General features: G+C 42.1%; 1 protein-coding gene across 4 annotated transcripts in view; it reads right to left on the bottom strand.

Annotated features, from left to right (window-relative positions):
- LOC139575443 (protein shisa-6-like) overlaps positions 1-20788 on the bottom strand; it is a 69761-nt gene that overhangs the window by 7968 nt on the left and 41005 nt on the right. The gene's annotated exons all lie outside the window — the stretch shown is intronic.

Genomic DNA, 20788 nt, shown 5'->3' with positions numbered 1-20788 from the left:
GGCATTTTGTGCATCTTTACTCTACTACACAGTTTTCACATTTTAAGGCAGGCATTTTGTGCTATTCCCTTTTGAGCAACAAAGAATGAGGTAAGACAGATTTCATCAGAATCGTCAACTTCCTGACATCTGTGGGACTTCATGTCATGTGAGGGAGTGAATATGTTCCCTTTATTCGATGAGGTCTATTTGGTCAATGTAGAGCACAGCTTCTCCTCTGCTACAGCAGCAGATGCAGGACACTGTACCTTATTTGCATTTCAACAAATTCATTGATCATCCCATTAGAACCCTAAACACAAAAGAAACTCAAATAAAATGTGAACTCTTTAGAATGTTTAACGTGAAGTGACAGGAGAGCCTGTCCGTGGCGTTAGAACAACAGTTGCTTTCTTTCCGTTACTTGCTAATGGAGAGTTGTGACAGTTACAAAAAAGATGTGTGGCAACACAAGCTTTCATTTCGTCTTCTGGTTTCGGATAAGCTGGAAACTGCGCATAACATACATTTTGCAGGGAAAAGTGCTTCCTGTTGGAGAGATTTATGTCAAAGCAATCAGCACAGTAGGGTAAAGTACCTTGTTAAACTGGATTTTACCACAGTTCTAAAGGAATAGCTTTTTAGAAACAATACAATGGAGTAGAACAACAACCAATGGACAACACCATCCAATTAAATGGCAATGTACCGGTATTCCAAATCCCAATATCCTTTACGAACATAAAACAAGATTTGTGCCCAATCTCCCTTCACACTATAGCTGTATTGCCCTGTTCAATCACCCTGTTTGATCAAGGGACCAATTACACAATCTTCAGATGGCTGAGCTAAACTAACCTGCTTTGAGCTTGCCAGGGAAAAAGTTTTACACTGAAAAGAAGAGGTTCCCTGCTATCTACAAACTGTCTAACAATCAGGCCGTCACAAAAAAAGGTTGTTTAAAAACTGATTGGAGTGACTGCTCCTATATCTGCCTTCCTGTTGTATTGGCTTTCCTTTGGCTTTTCATAAACGTTGGTAACATTACGTTTTTCTTATACAGTATGTGCATCCATTTTGTATTGCATCACCATTGATTATCTTCTCAGAGTGGACCTCCTACAGTTGCACGCCTTAAAAAGTTAAGCAAATGTGAACAACCGCAGATGATGTTGTTTGCTGAAGAACACCCACATCCTGTCTGTTGTGTGTAAGGAGGTGGGAAGATGTCATGCCCCAGGACTCCCATATCCACCCACCAGTATGTGAATGCATCAATTCATGAATCTGATGTACAGTAGATAAGTCACACGACTCTCAGAAATGCAGAGGTGTCCAGTCATTTCATTCCAATCTGTAACGTGTCCAGAAACAGGTACAGGAATGTTTGGATGAACAGCTGTACTGCCTGCAGGGCTCTGGATCATAAAAATAAGAATGAATAGAACAGGCTTGGAACCTCTAAATCTGGCAATTTTACTGGTAAACTCCTGGGTACACTCGCAAAGACCGCCATGCCCATCCCATAATGCCATCGTTGGCTTGAATGGGAAAGCCCATTCTATTCATTCTTATTTCCATGCTCTGGAGCCTGTCAGTGGAGGGGCTTTGTGAGAATTTGAAATAATGAATGCCATAAAACAGTATTGTTGGAGTTATACACATCTGCACTTCAGGTGTAGTCTATCTACTGTAATAGAGCTCATTTGGAATGGCTTTGTTGTGTGAAAGTCTTCATCCAGACGATGCTTTACTTGATACCAACAATTGTTCGCATTTTACCCATTATGAGTCCACATTGTACTTTGTCATAACCCTCAAACCGATATCGCTGGTTATTATAATGAATAAACTTTGTTATTACATAGGAACTACATACATACTACATATCTAATGGTTTAACATCACCTCAACATGTCAAACATGCTTGGTTGAACATAATGCAGGCATTTTGGGAACCACTGAGTGAAACCCTTCCAGGTTCCAGCGGCTGGACAAGACAGAAGGGATCCCACTGTTACCCAGATCCATTTTGAAAGCCTCACTCTGCCCCTGTCAGGGAAACCTGATGGACTGCCTGTAACGATGAGAGCCCACACCGTGTCATTACCCTGGCAGTGTGTAAAGTGTCATGTGGGCCCTGCAGGGTGGCTGGCTGGGGCTGAGGCGCACCTCACCTCATCTCTCCCCTTTACACCCTGCGGTGGTAGAGGGAGGGACAGGAACCTGCTGGGGCAGATGCACTGCAAGAACCTACCATCAACACAGACAGGTTCTGCATGAATATGGGCTTTGTATCGATATGCGCTGAGACCAGGGGTTCTATTGTGCACAACGCAGGATGTTTTTGGGGTGTGATTATGGTTTGCAGGTGCTGCTTTGTTTCAGTGTACAGCAGCGTAGTTGTTGCTAAAATTCATAATAAGTGAATATCCCAGCTCTTCACACATTCAGAAGAAATCCAGGACTTCTAATTGTTAAGTTCAAGATGACTAACTGAATCCCTGTGCTTCAAAGAAAGAATATTAGTCACTCTACAGACAAAACAACAATAAAGCTTGGAAGAGAAGACAAAACAGTATTGTGAGAGTAAACCTCACTTCATGTGGCACACGTCATGAGGCACAATGAAAGATGACACTTTGAACAGGTTGCAAGGCATGTCTGGATACATCACTGTTGCTTTAAGAAACACTGAGCCACATGAGCTTGAACTAATGCTGGTCTATAACTGTATCTGCCCTACATTGACAAATCTTTAGGGGGTCAGGACATTTTTCATCCAGCTCATCTGCCAATGCCATCACAACGTCTGTTAGTTTTCTGCATCACATACTGCAAAGAGATCCCAGTGATACTTTTTTACACTATGCAATTGTTGTAACAACCATATTGGGAGAGACATAAAAAGCAACAGTTACATGACATAAACCAAAAACATGTTGCAACTTTACCAAACCTCCTCCGGTGGCCTGAAGTTTGTTGATCTCGTGACTTGCTAACAAGGATAAGCACAGATTTATCTGATGTCTCCTTCAATTCGAAAGAAGTAACATCATTCAAAGCTGCCTTTATCCCTGCCTTAGCATCTTATCATCTTCTTGAAGGATCCAAGTTGAATAGAACAGCAACACCTGGAATCATGTAGGAGAGAAGCATACGGTATCCACTTGCAAAAACAGCACTCTATAGATTGGATATGTAACTAAAAAAACAAAAACAAACATTTAAAAAACTGCAATTATAATGGCTAAACAGCAGAGTCATATGATATGAATTGATGGGATTGGATCAGTTCTAATGGAAAGGTTATTTTCTGACTCTGAAAAGAAATGCATGAAGCTCAAAGACACAGAATTTGACATTGAGCTCTACCTATTAAGTGGTAATCCAGAGCCGAGCAAATGTTTGGCATACAGGAACATTTCTCCCATAACCTTCCCCAGATAAGATTTGAGGATCAGACTAATATCAGCCTTTTGCACACTCTTTCTACGGCTGTTTCTATTACTAACAGATGTCTATACTAAAGAGCTGTAAGGGGTGCGAACTGGCGGCAGAGAAGTCAGACGCAGGAGAGAAATAACTGTGTTTCCAACAGCGCAGTTTATTAACAAAACAGAATAATAAAATAAATGGGTACATAACCCAACGCACACCAGGACAGACGTGCACAAGCACTTACAATAAACAATCACCGACAAGGACATGAGGGGTAAAATACATAACATGTAATGATGGGATTGGAATCAGGTGTGATGGAAGACAAGACAAAACCAAAGGAAAATGAAAAGAGGATCAGCGATGGCTAGAAGGTCGGTGACTTCGACCGCCGAACGCCGCCCGAACAAGGAGAGGGACCAACTTCGGCGGAAGTCATGACAAGAGCTCTCATATTCATTGAATAAGCCATATTCAAGAATGCTCAACAACCGAATTCATTTAATTTTCAGTGACGCTAATTAAAAATAAAAGGAGTCAGTTTTTCATGGAAGAAATGCAAAAATCCTACCGAATACAAATGATCAATTAATTTCCATTTTAATTTCCCTTTCTTTATTTTTTTGTTTGAATAATTACTTTCTATGTTTTCCCGCAATTATATATGTATTTTCAGCATAAGGCAATTGTTAATGGGGGAGGTGATGAAACATTTGAATGAAGGAGAAATGCCAGGCTTTGTGAAGACAACAAGCTGGAAAAATAACAACTGAAATGACTTTGCAATTATAAGCTTGGGTTGACTGCACACTGGCATTTAATCACAAAGGTATGGAATGCAAAGTGTTAACATTTACGTTTCAATTCAATTTGCTTTCATTCAGTTCGGCTAATTTGTTTTCACCCACATTTTGAAGAGACAAAGTCAATTGTGTAGCTAAGGTAGACCGGTCAACAACCTTGAGCGTGAGTATTGAGATCTCTGAGCACCTCTACTGCAGCTTTGTGCTGTGAGGTCCATCTATTACAATGACAGATCAGTGTGTCTCTGACTGTGAGGCTCTGAATCTCTCTGTCAATCCTCCCTTCCCTCAGAGAGGCCAATGACAGTAGGTTGAGAGTGCTGGTCTAGCGTTCCACATGACATCGTCCCATTATGGGCCCCCGGGAATGAGGCTCTTTGATCCATTTCCATCGATTCTGTATCGCCTTCCATATCGCCTCCTGACTGTCTTAGGCTGAGGTGAATCATGCTCTGGTGGCATACTGCTTCCAGTCAACTGGAGGCTAAAGCCTTCCTCTCCCCTTCAGCCTGACCTTGTGACTCATGTACAGGAAATCCCATCTAACACTGAGCCCTGGACTGGAGGGAATCACATCTAACACTGAGCCCTGGACTGGAAGGAATCACATCTAACACCGAACCCTGGACAGGATAGCTTTTAAACTGCACTTTAAGAGCAATGTGGAGGTTTTAGCCCCCTTAGTAAAAATAGTCTTCACTCACCTTGACACGCCACGATAAAGGATGGTGATATGCCATCAATGCCCAATCGTTTGAGAATGACTTATAGAAACTCTTAGCAGGAAGCTTCGTGTTATTTTACAACTTTTTCAGGGAGTGAGAGATGACTTGGCTCAGTATCCCTTTGTTTATCAGTTGCTTCATCTCGCTTTTTTATCCCAGCCTTTCAGATGATGGCTGGCCTCTTTTCCTACCCAACCCAATTTCTTACCCAGCCCTCCTGCGAGTAACCAATCCTGCAACAATCAATCCACAAGATGAGTACACGAGGTGATTGTATCTATTTACATAATGACTGTGATAGATACTAGTCCTACAGAGTTCAGTTTGTTTATCATGGCCAAGTATCTGCATGAATTGTTTGCTGTTCATCTTGTTATCCCGTCTTCAAAATATTTACCTCGTATCTCCCATCTAAAGTTCGCTAATGAAATGATCGCTCACAGCCCGCAAACATTTGGGGACGATGATGACGCTAATTAATAGTCGTTGGACGCAGTGAGGCGCTACGTGTGACGTGTTGCACTGGATGACATTCGTCTCCTAGCATTTATTAAGACACTTGTGATTAATGGTGTGCTGTTCTATGATAGGGTGAGAGCCAGAGCTGCATCCCCAGACTTCGAGTGATGGAGAGAATGCCATACTTGAGCGCCGCTCGAGAATATATGGACCACGTTGATTAGTCGCCTTTCCATGTGCCTTCGCCCATAATGATGAGTGCACTTCTATGTATCTCAGATAAACAGTGTCTGCAATCTGCACTCCAGCGCAGTTATGCCCATATTAATTACAGATCCTGCACACTGGCAGGATTGGAGAGGCTTCTTTGGAAAGTGGTGGGTCTCCCTTTAATTAGCATACTAGGGAAATAATTGACGCCATATGCCTGTCCCCCATGCTACCGTAGCGGGTGGTGGCACAATGCGCCGCAGCTCGTCTGGCATTCCACATCCCATGGTGAGGGTTGTGTCACCTTTCTATCCCCATGCTTTCGAAATGTACAACCACAGAAACTTGGCATCAAGAGGCACTTATTAGTGTGCATACATCAAGGTGATAACTATCTGCTACTGTCGGCTTGTAGAGGCGGCTCATTAATTGACTTGTTTGGTGGAGGAGTGTTTGTTTGGGTGTCCAGTGTTCTACCCAGTAACCCCTTCTCTGATGCTGTGTTGAGGAGTGACAACTAATTAAATATCAGCGGAGTAGCTCTGAGAAACACAGGCCTGGTAACTGTTCAAATATCTAACCACTCCTCTCCTCATAACAGTTATTTTAATCACCTTTTCTCCTTACCACTGGGGAGGCAGAGAGACAGAAAGGGAGAATCTGTTTCTCAAAATATGGTATTGATGAGATGGAGATGGAAGTGATTGAACCAGTGGTGGATTATATTCAAGGGAGAAACATTGATAGATGGCACTGGGAGATATTGATCGAACACAGATAAATGCAGTGATGTTTTTAGGGGCTTTCACACCAGACTGGTAGGATACGGACTGATTCCATCCACATAGTTCCTTATTATGGAACATTGTCCTTTTTGTTTTCATAGTAGAACTGCATTAGTCTAAAATCTAACTAGCATAACATCAGAGAAGATGGTACGTCAAGAAGCAAGTGAAGTATTAGAAGACATTGAACATGTGATGGAGGTCAGGGAAGAGAGGTGAGGTGCTTAGGTTGAGGCTTATCTAAATGTATGCATGTTGAAGCCGAGATGTTGATGGACAGAATATTTCTAAGGGAAACAAGAAAAGACAGGTCCTGCCAGATTGAGGTGAGTCGAGGGAGGGGGGGGGAATATTAGCTTTCATGATATGGGAGAGCGTATCATGAGAACACTTTTATTCTGAAATGTGAAAGGTTCAATCAGAGAAGTTGAGATGAGAAAAGGGACAAGAGGAAATGAGGGAGATGAGGGATAGGAGAGAGAGAGGCTAGAGAAATGATGAGAAGGAGGGCGGAGTGCATGAAAGAGACTGATGTGGGTGGACGGCTGTGCATTGCAGCAGAGGAGAGTTTGACAGGATCAGAGAGGAGAGAGGTGAAGGGGATGAAGGCAGTCAGAAGGGTGAAATTTACCAAAGACATATGGTGAAGGGAGCAGGAAATGACTAAACAAAGAGAATCAGAAATATTTGTGGGCAGAAAAGGGCAGCCAAGTCAATCAGCAGTATAAGGGGACATTCATAGAGAAGCTAAAGACAATTTAGGTTGATGGTGAGATGCCAGAAGGGGAATACATTGAGCATTTGCTTGCAGTCTGCTAAGGGGGATGAAGAGAGGAGAGGATGAAATGTGATCTGATTGTGAAGGAAACAGAAATACTCATGTCTACATGTCTCTGAATGGAGCAATCACACCCAAAAATTATGTGAAACCTTGTAATTTACTGATAAGACCACAACCCTCTAGCTATAGTCATGATCTATATTATGCTTATGTCAATCACAAACAGAAGTTCATGTGATTGACATCAATGATTAGCAGTCAGTCTCCATTATTGCTTAGCTCTGTTCTTGATCATATTACTTAAACATTGTCTGAAAAGGATCAATATTTCTCACAAGAAAACCCCAGAGAAGCCACATCTCTTTGTGAGTATCAGTGAAACGAGCATTCTCTGTTATGGTCTCCTCTAGTAATGGCATTTCTCTGATCACCATATCCCCCCTGCAACCTTCTTTTCTTCTTCAGGAGAGCCTGAGTCAGATACCTGATGTGGCGACTCAATGGGAAAATCAAAGAGCAAAGTGGCCCTAAAAGCATTTCTGAGAGGCTTTTTTCACCTCCAGATTGAGCCAGACATCCATCACAAAAGAAATCTGTGTGATGTGCTGTGTGAATGCAGCTATTTAAATAATGTTCTTGTATGTACGTATAAAGGTACCTCTATGATGAGCGTAAGTTTAGGCGTTAAATTAAACGTATAAATGTGGCGGTACACCATTTTCAGCAATGCCTATGAGCTACGACAAACCATGCTTACTCATCGCACATAATTATCTGCATCCCAGTCTATACCTGAAAGGTACACGTTACTTACACTGGGAGACCCCAAAGTGCTCAGTAGCCCTTTCCACTCACAGCCCTTGTCATCCTTTATACGGGTTGAAAATGGCAGATTTTGTCATTAATAGGCGCTTTAATTGGAACGCAGTGGCTGTACAGTAAAAGGATATACATGACGTCAGAGCTCAGGTTCTCTGCTCATCTGGTTTTGACTGACAGCCATTAGGGAAAGGGAAGGGGGATACCTAGTCAGTTGCACAACTTCCGCATTTAACCCAACCCCTTTGCATCAGAGAGTTGCAGGGGGCTGCCTTAATCGACATCATCAGCAACCGGGGATCAGCTGTTGTGGGGGTTAACTGCCTTGGTCAAGGGCAGAACGGCAGTTTTTGCATATTGTCGGCTCAGGGATTTGAACAAGCAACCGGTTACTGTCCCGCCACTCTAATCGCTAGGCTCCCTGCCGTCCCAAGTTATAAACTTGAGCATTGCGCACGACAAGATGATGCCCCCATCCCTCCCGCCATTGGCGATTTTAGAGTGTAAATCTTGGTGGGGCAAACCCCCCAAACATTTTTTTTTTGCATGCCAGCAAAGCCACTACACATCACATCACAACACAACACTAATCAATACATTAATTGCACTATAATGGTGACAAACGGTGTCCACAAACTGTTAGGGCCTACATAAAGCTGTCCCAACAGCAGAGTCCCAACAGCAGTCCCAACACCGTACCACTGCTACACCTGCCTATCAGCAGAGCCTTGTCTGGCAGCGACACAGATCATTCAGCCTCATTTGTTCTTTAAAAAACATAGCTGATATGGCTGACTTGCTTAAACAAATGTGGTTTCTACTGAAAATTGAGATGTACAAACTATGGCATGAAGGGATGACGAGCAGATAAGAGGCAATCTGTAATTTTGATTAAGACATTAATGAGCAAGCTTGGACGGACGTAGTCAAAATAACTATTTGTTCAGCAATTTTGAAATGTACAGCAACAGAATTCAGAACATGGGCTGTTCTTACAGTATTCTCCCTGTACATCAAGTCAGGACTGTAGGATAAACAAAGGGGGCATATAAGCAGACAACGAAAGCTCTTACAATATTCAATGATTACGTTTCTCTAAAACAGGTTATAGGCTACATGTGCACCACCAAGTCAGAACAATAGGCAAAATTATTAGGGTGAGGCACATGGACTACTAACAGGTTACTACACAACATACACTTATTATTACTTTCTTAGTTACAGTATACATATCTCCCGGGCATATTACATCATGTATGCAGCAGCATACAATACATTTTTGGACTCACCTTGTTGTGCTGTGCTCACTTGAACAGGAAGGTGGAGCGGCGGTCCTTCGTGGTCAAATTTTGTAATCAAACTTTGTCATCAAAGTCTGGAATTCTCTGGATTTATGGTGCTTACAAGAGAACTAGGAACTCAGAAAAAAACAAGCTTGAATCATGATTATGCCAGTGATCTTCAGGTCGTAGCTCTAGAAAGAGGCCTGAGTTCCCGACTTACAATTCTGAGTTGGATGCCGTTCAAAGCGTATTTGCTCTGCCGGAGCTCCTTTTTTCAGATTTCCCAGTTGTCTTAAACTCACTGAAGTCAGATTTCCCAGTTCCCAGTTTCCAGCTGTTTTGAGCACGTCAGAAGTCATGCTGGATTGACAGCATGACCAATGTTGAATGTTTATCATTTTAAGCTTGGAAAAGACACCCTTAAAACAAGACTTGGGTCCCACACAAACACTCCACTGAATAGCAGGCTAGTGATTGCTTTGCAATGCTTGCAGTTAGCCACTGATTCCTTCCAAACCACTCATCGTTGAATTTGCGATTTCAAACTTGTTGTGTAATGTTTATGTCCAATGGCCGATGAGCACCGATACGTTTTATCTATAATTTCTCTCCATTATTTATCTTCATATGACAAGGATTAAAAAGGATTTGCCAGTAGATTGTCGACTTGATTCATGATGATGACTGCTTGATAAGATTTTGAATGTATCAGTCCAATCAAAGCTACTGTAGATATAACCTAATTTGACATTATTTTTTCTACCATCCCCTACACATTTAATTGAAATGACGATGAAACAAAGTTGATTCTACCAGTGTGTGTCCAGTGAGCAGTTACAAGGATGCTTGCTTCAGTTCCTCAATGGGAAAGCTAGGAGAGCACGGAAATGCACCTTAAAGTTGAAGGCTCTTTCCTTGTCATAAAAGTGAGTTAGAATTACTCAGGAAATGTACAGTTTGGAGAGGTGTGTGTGCACTTGGACCACCAGTACCCTTGTAATTGTTTTTTTCTGATCTTGCACCTTCTCAAATATTCTTATTATGTTACTGAATGTATCCAGAGAATTTTCAGATTTCGTTATTGACAAATGCTGTGAAAAGTATAGTTAATGTAAAATGCACATAAAATCAACAGTGTAACGTTTGGATTCAGTCTTGTGCCAGGTGAACTGTTGTGTCCTAACCTTTGGTCTGATAATTTCCCCATAATCTCCAAAGTGTTCTCTTTCAATTGCTACCATGGTCGTTTATATACTTTGTGTAGTTTTTCTGTTAGAAACGTTTTAATTAGTCCATGTCCACATGGGCCAATTTCCACAAGTGTAAAGGGTTAAGCACACATATAGAAGAAATTAAACAACAATTTGAGGGAACAATTTGTTTTGAGCTGTGACGTGTTTAGGAAGGCATCAAACTGTAGGGTAATTGAAGTACTTGCTATCTCTACACTGCTCTTGTTGTCTTCCGTCTGAAGACTTCTGCTGTCAATATGCCTGCACAGGTCAAATGTTTTTCTTCTCTTTTATGTCTCTCTTTCTTTCTCTCTCTCTTTCCCTCTCTCTCTTCCCCCAGCCAGACAGCTCAGCTCTTTAATTAGACAACAGGAAGAGATCATTTCACTGTGCCTTTTCAAGGCTGCCTGTTTCAAGATGTCCCTGAAAAACCCATTTCCACTGAAAGAGACCATGCTCAGCAAGGTAGTTTTCAGACTGTTTACAGAAAGTATAGGTCTGTAGCTAATATGTTTGATCAGAGAGAGATAGATGGTGCTGTAAATCTGTGTTAATAGAAAATGACACCTCATCGAGCTGTGAGATGACTTTGAACTCAGACTGTATGGGCTAAAATGGCTTGAAGGCATGGGGTTTGGAGGCGAAAGTACCCCTATGACTATGAGTGGGATGATTTTACAGGTATTCCTCAAAGTCTCATATTTCCACCACACTCCTTTTTGCACATTTTGGGGTGTAAAGCACATCTATCCATTGGTTTTGTGGGTTTTGACTCCTCGGAGATGAATAGTCAACAGGCATAAAAGGACTATGATCTATTTGGTCATTCAATCTCATAGCTGTGCTGTCTGCTCCTGCCTTAGAACTCAGAACACAATGTACCAAGGGGAACATGGGGGAAAACAAAGAACTGCCTGTTGAGTCAGTCTTACACACAGCATGTCTCATAGGGTACAGTATACACCACTCCACCCACCAGTGTTGAAAATTACATAGCTGACACTCCACACCTGTCAGGATTTCCAAATAGTCAAAGAAGGCGATGTAAATCCAATTACAAAAGGTCTTCAGCAACTTTCCGGAAACGCTGATCATAAGTGTGTTAGAGATAATGGGTCTCTTTAAGAAGTGAACTGGCTGACACCGCCCTCTCTGCTGACTCCATTAAACATCTATTATCAGTCTGTCAGATTAAACAATCAACGGTAGATATGGAAATTCATCATTCACATCCCCGTTTGGGATATTGAAGGAAAAAATTAAGGAAAAAAAACGGGGAGTGGCTCATTATTCACAGAGGCAGTCAGAGGAGAGAGCGTTGAGCATGGAAACAGACACAAATAACAGGGCACAATGGGAGAGACCATTTCAAACAACGCCCTGCTAATGACATGTTCTTATATGTAAGTCTGGTAATGGCTATTCAAAATGACAGCAATATGGACCCGTGCAATATGGCGTTATGGAACCGGTGCCCCCGCACATTGACTCTGTACTGGTACCCCCTGTGTATAGTCTCGCTATTGTTATTTTACTGCTGCTCTTTAATGACTTGTTCCTTTTATTTCTTATTCTTATTCGTATTTCTTAAACTGAATTGTTGGTTAGGGGCTTATAAGTAAGCATTTCACTGTAAGATCTAGACCTGTTGTATTCGGCACATGTGACTAATACAATTTGATTTGATTTGATTTTGAAATCACATTTGTCTGAAACTCATCAGAAGACAAAATGGTGCTATGTGAAATACTTTAACTGAAAGCCACTGCTGTGTTGGGTCATGACGATCATCAATTCACTTTTCCTCTTTTTCATCAGGATACTTAATGCAAGGGCTTTCACCCAGATGACTCAGTATTCAACAACAATGTGCATGTTTATCTAGTTATTATAGAAACTACCCTCTAAAAGGGTTTCACAGCATCAAACATTTTTCTTCTGATTCGGATTCAGTTATTGATGTATCATGCAGTTTTTACAAGTCATTCAATTACTTTTCATACCATTAATCATACAAGCACTTCAACATTGCAAGACAATGTCGCCTTCCCAATCTCATTCTTGTAATACGCACTTCATTTGAATTCTTTGTTTAGCAGACAACAATATTATTGAGTAGAACAGATAATCACTGACCGTCCACAAATGATGTGGAAACAACGTTGATTCAACCAGTGTGTGCCCAGTGGGAGACCTTCTGTTTTGGTAGCAGTATTTATAGCGTACAATTCACTGAGAGAAGACAGGTACATGGTGCCACAATATGTACAACGAGGCTGACTTTCTTACGCTGATTCCTTCAATCTGTAGGAGATGGATGCTTCAGAAGGAAGAAGAGGCTGAACTTAAGAAAGAGACAGACCGCCGTTAGAGGGCAAATAAACCCGTCTGGGAAGTCTTAAAATACCCCTTTAACTAGGGCAGCCTGTGCAGCGCGAGGAGGCTTGGGGTCGATTTGCACTACCACTACCCGCATCGACCCGCAGTGCCAACAACCTGTCCACAGACCCAGCAACTTGATCTCACCAGCTCATTTCGAGATTTGTCTGGACCCAGGACAGCACTTATATAACACACAACACGTCTCAGGACCTTGTGGTCCATAGAAAGGTGCAAGGGGAGGGGTGAGTGCCACGAGTCACTCACAGATGTCATGACTTTGGAACCCAAATACAAGTGAGCTGCCCCCAAAGCGACCAGGCAGAGCCAAAGATAAAGTCTGGCACTTCCATTTTAAAGTTTAGGTTGCCAACTAAGCAAGTTCTGTAATCAGGCCTCTAAACCCAGCTGATATAGTAGGGTGTTTGAAGATGCATGGGCTCTGCATTCACAGCCATCCATTTCATTGATGAGGTCTAGCAAGGGATTAAGGACGCCCTGCATATTGTTAAAGTAAATTGGTACCTTTCAATTCGCCAGGCCTGTCCGCCAGGCCTGTCCACAGTGCATAATGAATTCTAGTAATGAACGGGCGCTGTACAGGAGAGTACAGTATAAATTGTAAAGTGTTGTGCTGTGCAGGACGCATTTGTCACAATTAGCCAATATTTTGTGAGTGCCACAAGACAAATGTGTTCCTTTGGGAACCATGAAAGAGGACTGCTCTAATCTAATGTGAGTCATGCTTTCCCCAGCTCCAGGTAATGGCCTGGCATTACACTCCACAAAACTCTGTTGACTTGTCTTCCACACAGTGCCAGCCATGGGCTGGTCCTGGCCTCTGCTAGATTACCTAAGATTCACAAAAACACCCACCAAATTCTTACCAGTCCTTTTCAAAGATCAACTAGGTCAAAATGATTCCGCTGGTAGGAGCATGGTGCTGGTAACACTAAGAATTTAAAGTTTAATATAAATAATAATTTAACACGTTTACTTGTATAATAAGTTTGTAAATATATATTAAAAACATTTGTTTACGTCAGATCGAATTTACAGAGGGACTTATTTTAGGAGAATTATTTGACCACATAATAATAAGAACCTTCAAATGTGGAAAATCCGGAGATCTCTCATATTCAACGTTATTGAAACGAACAAGATGGTTGGCTGAATTATCTCTTGTGGCAGGCTATAAAAAGAACTGCTCTCAACCAATTGAAGAGTTTAATGGATTTGTGGTCCCTCAGTAACCAAACCTTGCCAAAAATGTACCCCTGTTCAGCCGATGCAACACAGCCAACGTGAATGTCAATTATCATCAGATCACTCTATCTTCCATTAAGCCCTGGTAATGAGAATATGTTTCATGCAATAACCACTCCAGACAACGTAGTGTGCATTGAAATGTGTTCTGCATTCCCGACATGAAAAGCTAAACCGCTGCCTACTGAGCATCTGTCTTCCCAGGGAGCGTGGTGGGAAAACTCGATAATTTCTCCACCTCATTAAGCCTGTGGATCCCCTGGTTTCATTAGAATCCAGCCATTCCACACAGTATGTCAACAGGCTGGCTGCAGCTGTGAGAACATGTCTTGGAGCCTCTCGGCACACAACCCAGGCAGGACCAGAGGGATATATTACCATGCATATTGAGTGTAAACTTCAGGTCCACACCCAACCCCAAGTACGGTATATCAAACATCAATCTATTGCAAAACAGTATGAAAACACAATTTCCTGGGCCGTGTTTCTATGGTAACCTCATATATGGTGACAGCCTCTGATAGAGGTGTTGATATAAGAACGACAGCTGCTGTGATAGTCTGCACCCTGAAAAACACACACCCACAGAAAGAAATGAAAACATGTAATAAATTGTATGATCTCTATGCACACACCTAAATAAACAAGTTACGTCATTGTTGGTAATTGTTAGGTTTAAAACTTTCCGCAAAAACACATGAATCAGAAAGTTCTGTAGTTCTACTACATATTGGTAGATTCGAGTGGTAAAACAGAACAACTTTGAACACTGAAAAAATCCAATCGGAGGTCATTTCAAATAAAAATCTCCAATGAGGTGTCTAATCATAACTTCATTCATTTCAGTGTTGAAACTAGGCCATGAGCAGCAACAAAGATCATATCATTTTCTCAAATGAACGCAGTCAGTGCAAAGGGCAATAAAGCCGAGACACAACACCCCGCTCACTCTGAATAATGGGGTCAAGTGCCAGCACTCACTGTAGATTTCATTTCCTCTCCCTGATCTCGTTATCTGGCTTGGGCTTCATTGCGTCTTATTGTCAGTCTGCGTTTTTAAGCCTTTTCCTAGGCTCGGACATTTTAATTGTCTGTCTAGTCTCTTCCACTGAGTACTGGCATTGCCAAGGCAAAATGTCAGACACCTATGCATCCCGATGAAGTCATTTAAATCGTAATGTGTGTAATCGTATTCTAAATGGCTTTAATTTGCTAAAGACCAACACCGCATTGATTTAACATGCAGTAATCAGTACGTCTATACAATTTGAGGGAGTTCTTTTTTCTTGTTGTTGGCCTATTACTCATTTCATATAGAAAATGTTATGCATTTAAAATGCTACGCAATATTCAAACGTTTTTTTCTGTGAAAAAACATTTACAATTTGGAGTTTGTTTCTGCTTTCTTACATCCCAACATGGATGTGTAGAGCTGAACTGCATTATTTTGGTTATCATAAATAACGTTGACAAACTCCTGTGGGCAGATTTATCAAACCAGAGTGTGAACACATTTAATTAACTGTGGATGCAATGCCGGGCTCAGAGAAGAGATGCCCACATGGCTGTACGACTACAGCACAGTGCCTCGATGCATACAACGTCAGAAGACGTGAACAGACAGAAGCTAATGAAATTCTGTTCGCTCTGCCTGACTTTTTGGGCTAACAGCTAACTTTGGCCACAGTCTGAGGCCTTTTAAGGTTATGATATCAAGTCCAATAGAGAATGGTGATGTCTTCAAAGAGAAGACAATCATGTTAAAACCAGCAGAGCATAACTGGTTTCGTCAGATGGGGTTGAATGTGATGTGTTGTGATACACTATTCTACGTAGGCCAGCCGGAGGTCTTCCTGTAATAAAATACACTCTCTCATGAGCAACCCTGGCTCTTTGTCAGTGGTTATGATATACAACAATGTTGCTGATCAAACTTTACGTTGCCACCGAGGACATCACTGCAATGGGATGCAGAACAAATTATCATAGGATGAGATGCTATACTCCATTCAGACAGGATTCATCTTGGATCCCTGCCAACCATTTACGGCTAATTGCGAGAACTACTATGAAAAGTTCAACACTCCGGAACAAGTTCTGTAAATTATTTGGAATGCTGCGTACTGTGTGTGTGTGTGTGTGTGTGTGTGTGTGTGTGTGTGTGTGTGTGTGTGTGTGTGTGTGTGTGTGTGTGTGTGTGTGTGTGTGTGTGTGTGTGTGTGTGTGTGTGTGTGTGTGTGTGTGTGTGTGTGTTTTGTGTGTGTGCGTGTGTGTGTGTGTGTGTACGTGGATACACACAAAAACCCGGTGCAGTCAAAAACATAGAAAATTATGATAATGCCATTTTAGTGTAAGAGCTGTTTGAAAAGACCACCTGAAATTTCAGCTTGTTTTGGTGGGATGGTGTTTTGGCCTGCCTGGTGCCATCACCAGGTGGTAAATGAGTTAATAGTTTTCACAAGTTTCCCCTCCCCACTCAGAACACTCCCAGACCACTCTTGGTAAGAAGTTGTTTTTGTTTCTTTTTGACTTTTTGATTGAAAACAATCACAGTAACAGACTTCATTTCTACCCAGAAATGATTTGATATTGAGATAAAAATAACTGCATTGGGCCTTTAAGCTATAATACTGTAAATGTCTTTTTTTTTTATGAATGTGGAAGTGACTCATGTTTGAGATCCCATTAGGAGACATGTTAAGGCATGGTCAACTGGATCAGGCCTCAGGTTGACTTTTCATCTGCTGACTGGAGCTAATGGATCAGATGAAATGACGATTCAGCTTTAGAAGTGGAGTAGGAGTGGGGTGATTGTCTTAAGTACTGAGATGTTGAGATGACTGAAGAAATATACTCTTATTCACTTCCCTCCACTACAATGAATAGGCCTACAATGAATAATCCATCATCTGATTATTCTCTGGTGCAAAATAGGGCTTGTGATGATCACTTTTCGTCTAGCACGTCTGGCAATTGTCAATCTCCTGCTGTGTATGAACGACTTTAAAGTGGTCATTGAGCACCATACACTACGCACCACAAGTAACATGATTTTGAAATGGAATAAGTGGACCATACCTGGTATTCTGTGGAACACTGGGTGAAATAATGTTATGGAGATAGATGTGGTGAAGAGTTGATTGGAGTCAGAGGGCATTGGAGAAGAGGAGAGAGAATTTGTTAGTTTGGCTCATGGAGACGCTTCAGCCTCGAAGTAAAGCAGGAACTTTTGATACATCTTTTTTTATATATTGCATTACCACACTGCACATATGAAGAACACACAGACTTTCTAAGTGGAAATCGGGCATCATGCACCGTAAGACCAGAGAGCTGTTGAGAGGATTATCTCCTCCCGAATATAACACAGCATTACGCTGTATGCAATTTATTTGAAATATTATCTCAGATGACGGAGTGCAGTAATCTGAGTGTTAATGGGAAAACCTCCCACTGAGGGTGACACATGATGAGGAATACATGAGAGCTAAGTCTCCTTTACAGTACTCTTCTATGTCTCAATGTTTAAATGTCACCTGGCTGATCTCAGGTCAGAGAGCATATCTATCCACAAGCTATAGTTACTGTGGTACATTTATATTTGTTGATATTAGGCCTTCCGAGTGGCGCAACGGTCTAAGGCACTGCATTGCAGTGCTTGAGGCATCACTACAAACCCGGGTTTGATCCCAGGCTGTGTTGCAGCTGGCCGCGACCAGCAGAAACATGAGGCGGCGCCCAATTGGCCCAGCGTCGTCCGGGTTAGGGGATGGTTTAGCCGGCCGGGATGTCCTTGTCCCATCATGCTCTAGTGACTCCTTGTGACTTCGGTTGTACGGTGTTTCCTCCGATACATTGGTACGGCTGGCTTCCAGGTTAAGCAAGCAGTGTGTCAAGAAGCAGTGCAGCTTGGCAAAATATTTAAAGTTAGAGAAATTAAAGAACTGTGAGAAGTCTAGGGTGAAAGGGGAAATATCTAAGATATTCTCAGTGAACACCACTATTTTCTTCTGATCTATTTGCCTGGCTGCTTTTTCGAAATTGGTAACAGTTGATACGTTTTATTTGTAGATGCTGGAGCCCATGTCCTTGACAAAGTGTCTTTTCATGAACCTGGCATTAGACCGCATCACAAATACCGTAGATGGCTGGAGCTGCATTCGTGCCCAGAATGAATAAGTCTGGTTTCAATTTTGAACTGACTGGCTGGTTTCTCAAAGAAAAGCTTGACGCTTTCTTGTTCCCCTACAATCTGCCTTCCTCCATTTTTTTCTTCATTTTCTTCGGGGTCCTCTGAAGGATAGATTACAAATGATAAAAGTGGGTTTTGCATCCAATCTCCCCAACACAATGCCCAAGCACTCTGCCGTGCCTTCTGTAATGAGGTCATTATTATGCATATCTCAGATATTTGGTGGAATGCGGCTTAAAAGCTTAGACATTTTAATTGATTAAGTAAAGCAGCCTCCATTTGCAACACAGATGGTTGTGTTCATGAAGGTCATAATATTTGAACGCCATATTCAAAGCATTCTAATTAAATATCGCTATATTCTGAATGCTATACAGCGCATTCGGAAAGTATTCAGACCCCTTCACTTTTCCCACATTTTGTTACATTACAGCCTTATTCTTAAATGGATTAAATCGTTTTCCCCCTTCGTCAATTTACACACAACACCCCATAATGACAAGCAAAAACAGGTTTTAAGAAATGTTTTCAAAAAATTGTTGAAATAGAATGAAATCTTACATTCACATAAGAATTCAAACCCTTTACTCAGTACTTTGTTGAAGCACCTTTGGCAGCGATTACAGCGTCGAGTCTTCTTGGGTATGACACTACAAGCTTGACTCTACAAGCTTGGCACACCTGTATTTGGGGAGTTTCTCCCATTCTTCTCTGCAGATCCTCTCAAGCTCTGTCAGATTGGATGGGGAGCGTCGCAGGACACACCTTTTCAGGTCTGTCCAGAGATGTTCAATCAGGTTCAAGTCCGGGCTCTGGCTGGGCCACTCAAGGACATTCAGATACTTCTCCCGAAGCCACTCCTGTGCTGTCTTGGCTGTGTGCTTAGGGTCATTGTCCTGTTAGAAGGTGAACCTTTGCCCCAGTCTGAGGTCCTGAGTGCTCTGGAGCAGGTTTTCATCAAGGATCCCTCTGTACTTTGCTTCGTTCATCTTTCCCTTAATTCTGACTAGTCTCCCAGTCCCTGCCGCTGAAAAACATCCCCATAGCATGATGCTGCCACCACCATGTTTCACCGTAGGGAGGGTATTGGCCAGGTGGTGAGCGGTGCCTAGTTTTCTCCAGACGTGATGCTTGGCATTCAGGCCAAAGAGTTACATTTTGGTTTCATCAGACCAGAGAATCTTATTTCTCATGGTCTGAAAGTAACCTTTAGATGCCTTTTGGCAAACTCCATGTGGGCTGTCATGTGCCTTTTACTGAGGAGTGTCTTCCGTCTGGCCACTTTACCATAAAGGCCTGATTGGTGGTGCTGCAGAGATGGTTGTCCTTCTGGAAGGTTCTCACAGCTCCACAGAGGAACTCTGGAGCTCTGTCAGAGTGACCATCGGGTTCCTGGTGACCTCCCTGACCAAGGCCCTTCTCCCCAGATTGCTCAGTTTGGCTGGGCAGCCAGCTCTAGGAAGAGTCTTGGTGGTTCCAAACTTCTTACATTCAAGAATTATGGAGGCCACTGTTTTCTTGGGGACCTTCAATGCTGCAGACACAATCCTGTCTCTCAGCTCTACGGACAATTCCTTCGACATCATGGCTTTGGTTTTAGCTCTGACATGCACTGTCAACTGTGGGACCTTATATAGACAGGTGTGTGCCTTTCCAAATCATGTCCAATCAATTGAATTTACCACAGGTGGACTCCAATCAAATTGTAGAAACATCTCAAGGATGATCAATGAAAACAGGATGCGCCTGAGCTCAATTTCGAGTTTCTGTTTTCGCTACAGACTCTTGCAGTAGAGGGGTATTTTACCACTCATTCTCCAGTCTATTGTCACAGCTTTTTATATCACTCTTGTTAGTTTGTCTTAATTATGTTGCAAATCCACTGTACTTAGAGTTGGTAAAGGCTTGTCTCATTATCTTTGCATTACCCTTTTTATCAGGATGCTCTTACTTGCAAGGTTTGACCGTTTTCAACAAAATGTTACCCTTCATTATGTACTCTTTTAAAAAAGGGTTTCAAAAGAGTTATTCTCTCCCCATAAGATAACCATTTTTGGTTCCAGGTGGAACACTTTTGGGAAAGGCTTTTGTCATTTCTACACGTGAGGATCACAATGGGTCAGATCAGCTTGGCAATGACTGACAATCACCAGACCCTCTCCCATCCGCAAAGGGGGGGGAGGAGGGAACAGTGGGGGTTTTGACACCTTCACACCCGGTCGTAAAATGTAAGCAGGAGAGAACTCTCTTTCTGTCTCTCTAGTACTGGGATTGAAATGTTCTTCGTCTCCAGAAGACTTTTACCCGCCAAAACCTCTGATGTCCAAAAAGTGGATAATGGAACAATAATTCTATCATAAAGAATGTGGGAAATGGTCAGTGGGGAGATGTAGAAAACTAATATGATATTGTTTTTCATTTTGTGATGTTATTA

The sequence above is a fragment of the Salvelinus alpinus genome, chromosome 1 (genome assembly GCF_045679555.1).
Source record: "Salvelinus alpinus chromosome 1, SLU_Salpinus.1, whole genome shotgun sequence".
Lineage (NCBI taxonomy): Eukaryota > Metazoa > Chordata > Actinopteri > Salmoniformes > Salmonidae > Salvelinus > Salvelinus alpinus.
The sequence above is the reverse complement of the archived record's forward strand: the minus strand, read 5'-3'. Positions and strand labels throughout refer to the sequence as shown.